This window comes from Macrobrachium rosenbergii, chromosome 57 (assembly GCF_040412425.1).
Source record: "Macrobrachium rosenbergii isolate ZJJX-2024 chromosome 57, ASM4041242v1, whole genome shotgun sequence".
NCBI classification, from domain to species: domain Eukaryota; kingdom Metazoa; phylum Arthropoda; class Malacostraca; order Decapoda; family Palaemonidae; genus Macrobrachium; species Macrobrachium rosenbergii.
The window spans coordinates 17819802-17825777 of record NC_089797.1 but is presented as its reverse complement, the minus strand read 5'-3'; the positions used below and the strand labels follow the sequence as shown (position 1 = coordinate 17825777).

The window sequence follows — 5976 nt, the reverse complement described above, 5'->3', positions numbered from 1 at the left end:
AACCTTCCTTTTCAATACGTCTTCCAGAAAATATCCCTCACATTCTAAGTCTGCCTCTTTTTCTTTCGAATTGTATACTTTCAGCTAGCATGTTTAATTTATTCTTTCGCCTGACTGAATAATCTCAAAACACTGGCATCTTCACCCTTTACATTTCTTATCGTCTCATCTGCTACACTAAAAGTTCACCTCAACATCAATAACTTTTGTTAGTTCCTCTAACACTTTACCTCTGTGAAAAGGAACAAATATGCCTTAACCCTTAAACACTCATGCGGGGTGCATATCACCCCACGAAAAAAATAAACATTGGCAACTCTGTGCTGGTAGCCACTAGTAGTTCAGCATTCCTTGCTGGGTTAGTCCCAAGGATGCCCTAGGAGGGGGTGCACGTGTGTGTCTGGTGGTGTTCTTGTTGTTGTTGTTATTCTTGTTTTCGGTGCAGCACACCCCACGTTAGTGTTCCAGTAATAAGTCATGGGGTGACCCACACCCCACATATGTGTTTTAAGGTGTAAATGGGGTGTATAACACCCCACTTTATGACAAACCTGGGGTGGTATACACCCCAGGTTTGTGTTATATGGGGTTATACTGGGGTCCATCCCACCCCAGTTATATAGTTTTGTACTATATTGCTTATCCCAATTCCCTTAGTAAGTGTTAAAATTTTTGCTACTACTACTTCTACTACTACTACTACTACTACTAATAATAATAATAATTATTTACATTTCTTTCCAGGCATAAATAAATGTGTTTCAGGTTCTATTTACAATAAAACAAACAGACAATAAAATCAGTGGAATTCTAAAATAAAAGTGATGCATGACAGTGATTATGATAATTATTTACATATCTTTCCAGGCATAAATAAATAAGTTTCAGGTTCTATTTACAATAAAACAAACAGACAATAAAATCAGTGGAAGTCTAAAATAAAAGTGTCCCAAAAACTGTGAAAATGTCAAAGAAACAAATATTAACAGATGATGAGTTAGAACATATGATGAATGCGACTGGTGCCTTGTCAAACTTAGATGAAGATGAGGAGGCAATTGATAATGAAGGACTTGGAACCAACATACATGATGATGAAATGACCGCTAGTGATGAGGAGGTGGAGGATCAGGATCAGATAGAAATAGAGTTGATGTATGATAGTGATTATGATAAGGATTATGTCCCGTCATTTAGTGATAGTGAGTCCAGTGACAACGTTGAAGGGTCAGAGGATGCTGAAAAAGACTGAAGAAAAGAAGATAAAGAAGGAAACTACCAGAAAAACATGTAGCACATCGACCCCAAAGAAAAAAAACCCGTATTGTTGGACCAAACCCTGGAATCTATCCAGTTGATAGTACCTCTTCCACCTTAGTTGATATACCTTCTCCTTCTTCCCCTATAGCTGGACCTAGTAATGATGTGTCTCTTGCAGCCAACTCTTCTTCTGCTCCCCCTTCCACCCCTGCAGCCAGTGGTCGTGGGAGACGTAGGAGACAGGCTGAAGTTGATGTTCCAGTTCCACCTATAGTATCGTTTGATACTGCTACTTTGGATGCAAAGCATGGGTTCAGATGGTGTACCCGTCCACAGTTAAGTACCAATCGTGCAGCCAGAAACATTGTCGCCGGTAGACCCGGACCAAATGCTGAAGCACAAGCTTGTCATTCCCAGAGAGGAGTGCTTTAACTTATTCCTGGACGATTCATTTCTGGATATAGTCTGTCAGTGGACAAACAAGAGGATGGAGATTGCAGCCAGTAAGTACAAGAAGAAAACATCAACACATAAAAATGTGGAACGGGAGGAGCTAAGAGCATTCATTGGGGTGCTAATATTTTCGGGATGCCAAAGGATAGCCATATGTCAATCTGTGACATGTGGTCTGTTGAGATCGGTGCGCCACTTTACCGTGCTGCTATGTCGCAGGCTCGTTTTGAGTTTATTCTTAACTGTTTATGCTTTGATGACCCACAGACAAGAGAGATGAGAAGAGAAACTGACAGATTTGCACCTATCCGGGAACTATTTGATAAATTTATGGAGAAGTGTGAAAGGCACTATACACCCAGTGAGAATCTGTGTGTTGATGAACAGTTGGTAGGATTTCGTGGAAATTGTTCATTCAGGATGTACATCCCAAGTAAGCCCGCCAAGTATGGCATAAAGTTGGTCAACATAAATGACTGCAGAGTAAATACCTGCTAGGGAAGTATCCCGTACCTCGGAAAGGATAATACACGGCCTTCAGCTGGAGTAGGACTGGGCCATTATTATACTAAGGAGCTCACAAAGCCATACCACATGACAAACAGAAATGTGACCACAGATAATTGGTTCACCTCCATAGGACTTGTCGCTGATCTTCTGCAAAACTGTGGAATGACCTTGGTTGGAAACGTTGAAGGCAAACAAGCGAGAACTACCAGAGAAGATAAAGTCCAAAGACAATCGTGAACCTGGATCAAGTGCCTTTCTCTTCACAAAAGAGATGACCCTGGTTTCATATGTGCCTCCAGTAGGAAAGCCGGCTAAGAAGTTAGTCCTCTTGCTCTCATCTATGCATAGCCAGCCAGTCCTGCAGAAGAGAACGGAAAACCTGAGATCATAGAATTTTATAACCGCACCAAAGGAGGAGTTGATGCATTTGATGGGATGTGTGCCCTGTACTCCTGCAACCGGAAAACTAAAAGATGGCCACTTTGTATCTTTTACTTTTACTGGATATTGAATGCTGCTGTTATCAATGCAAAGGTACTGTACATAGCACACCTAGAGACGACAGGAGTTACCAAGTTTCCAGAACGCCGTACCTTCATGCTCGTCTTGCAAGATCATTCATACGGCCATGGGCTGAAAAGAGGTTGTCAGTGCCAGTCTCCCACGGAACCTAAGAACATTGATAACTACTGTCTGCAATACTTCATCAGTAGTCAACACACAGTACCCAACTGGCCAAGTACTTGCCCAATGTAACTACCCTCAGGTACGCTGTGCTGAGTGGCGCTCTCAAGACCGGAAGACACGCATCAGGTGCTTGAAATGTCAGCGACCTGTGTGCAAATCCACTTGTATCCTACATGTACAAGCTGTCTTGAGCTTTGTAAAAGTAATTACCCGTATTTCATTTGCAGCCACTGTATATATATATATATATATATATATATATATATATATATATATATATATATATATATATATATATATATATATATATATATAACAACATTGAGCTATATAACATGATATATCATCAATTACTTAGTATTTAGTAAGTTTTTTCAGAGGAGTAACGAGTGATAAGATCAAAATATCATAATTTTACTGTGCTAAATTTTGACCCTTTTTGTCTCTCCATATTACAGTGAGATGTGGTGCCAAAATGCTGAGGGCTGCTGTATCCTACATGTACAAGCTGTCTTGAGCTTGTGGTAGTAATTACCCGTATTTCATTTTGGCCACTGTATATATATATATATATATATATATATATATATATATATATATATATATATATATATATATATATATATATATATAACAACATTGAGCTATATAACATGATATATCATCACACATCTTTAATAGAAGATATAAGATGATTATTCCTGTGAGTGTGGCTGTAGTGGGGTTATACATGTGCCTAATTGATATTTGTGTTGATTGAATGTCTTGGAGGCTTCTTAGGAATGAGAGCTCTGCAGAGTCTTTAGTTGGAGTTATTATTTGGTCTGTGAAAGGCAGAATGAGTGTTACTGATAGAGGTAGAGCAAAAGCTGAAATTATTTTAATTGACAGCTTGAACGTTTCGTTTGAGGCAAGGGAGGCTACGTAAATAAATAAAACTAGTGTGGCTCCTAGAAAAATTAAAAATAGAATATAAGAGAATCATATGAATTTTGATAAAAGGCCTGCAGATACACAGATTAAAATAGTTTGGAGGATTAGTGTTAGTCCCATGGCGAGTGGGTGTGTCATGCTAGTGAAGCAAATTGAAGAGGATATCAGTAAAAAAGAAGACAGAAGCAATGTGTTGATGCAGAAAGTAGTTTATGTAAAATATTAGTTTTGGGGACTAAGGATGGGAGTGATTTCTTCTTTCTGAGCTTCAAGAACAGGAATTCATCTACGGTTTACAAGACCATTATTTTATTTAAACTATTGAAACTAATGACAATTTTCAATTTCTGACTCTACGTTCCTTTGTTCTGTTTGTGTTGTGGCTTGTTGGCTTTTGTGGGTAAGCAGAAGCATTTATTAAATGTACTGGGGGGGATTTGTATTTTGTGTTGTTTTTTCTTACTCTTGCTGCTTGTGAGGGAGCTTTGGCTTTGGCTCTCCTTGTTTCTATCGTTCGTAGCCATGGCAGTGATAATTTTGGGAGTTTTAATGTTTTAAGATGTTAAAGTTTATTTTGATGGTTTTGTTGATAACTTTGGTGGTTGATAGATGGTTAGCTGTGCAGGTGTCTTTATTTGTAGCCAGTTTTGTATTTGGGGTCTATTCACTTAATGGGTTCTCTTTTTCTTGTTTAGGCCTTGGGTTTGGCTTGGACTATATCGGGTACATTTTAATTTTACTGAGGTTTTGAATTATGGCTCTTGTTGTCAGAAGAAGACAGAAGGTTGAAAATTTTAAGGATTTTGACAGGGTGTTCCTGTTGGTTAATGTATTCTTGTTATTGAGTTTGGTGTTAACTTTTTCTTGTCTTGATTATTTAATATTTTATGTATGTTTTGAAAGTTCTTTAATTCCTACTATAATTTTAATTCTGGGATGGGGGTATCAGCCTGAGCGATTACAAGCTGGTGTATATATGTTGTTTTATACTTTGTTTGGGTGTTTGCCTTTATTAATTTCTATTTTGAGTTTGTATAGAGGTAGGGGTTCTGTTACTTTTGGCTTGTCTTTGGTTCCTGATTGCAGGGTGAGGCTGCTGGGGGTTTGGTATATTTGTAGGATTATAGCTTTTATCGTAAAGCTTCCAGTTTATTTAGTTCACTTGTGATTACGTAAGGCTCACGTGGAGGCTCCGGTAGCCGGGTCTATGATTTTGGCTGGTGTTCTGTTAAAATTAGGAGGGTACGGTTTGGTGCGTGTATGTCCTCTTTTTGTTCATTCAGCTGTGACTTTCAGGTGATTGTGAGTCTCGGTGGGTCTACTAGGAGGAATTTTTGTAAGTTTCATTTGTCTACGTCAGACTGACAGCAAGGCTTTAATTGCTTATTCTTCTGTGGCACATATGGGGTTGGTTTTATGCGGCCTTAGTGTTTTCAGGTGGTGGGGATTATCTGGTGCTGTTTCTGTGATGGTGGGCCATGGCCTTTGTTCCTCAGGTTTATTTTGTTTGGCTAATATGGTGTATGAGCGTCTGGGAAGACGAAGGTTGTTGGTTAGAAAGGGTTTACTTAACTTTATGCCTACTATGGCTTTGTGGTGATTTTTACTGAGAGCTGGTAATATAGCTGCGCCTCCCACAGTCAATTTATTAGGTGAGATTAGTCTTATTTTAAGTGTAGTTTCTTGGGCGTTGTTGGCGATGCTTCCGGTTGCTCTCCTCTCTTTTTTAAGAGCTGCTTACAGGCTTTATATGTTTTCTTTAAGTCAGCATGGGAAATATTTTAGAGCTTTGTTTTCTTGTTGCTTTGGTAAGGTTCGGGAGTATTTAATTTTAATGCTTCATTGATTGCCTTTAAATATTTTAGTGTTGAAAGGTTCGATTTTGGTTTGTTAAAAGCTTAAATAGTTTAAATAAAATGTTGGTTTGTGGATCCAAAGATATAATTTTTTATTTTAGGCAGTGTTGTGGAATAATAAAATGAATTTGAGGAGCATAGCGTTTTTGTTGATTGTGTCTGTTGTTAGCTTAGTTACTTCTTTGAACTTGCTTTTTTCTGGTAGCTGTTACTTTTTGGACTGGGAGTTGGTTAGGATTAATAGGGCTAGCGTTGAGATGGCTTTAATTGTTGATTG

At 38.4% G+C, this 5976-nt stretch overlaps 1 pseudogene; it reads left to right on the top strand.

Annotated features, from left to right (window-relative positions):
* The first annotated feature begins 3660 nt into the window (after window positions 1-3660).
* The window catches only part of LOC136837110 (NADH-ubiquinone oxidoreductase chain 5-like), a 4062-nt pseudogene continuing 1746 nt past the window's right edge, over window positions 3661-5976 (top strand).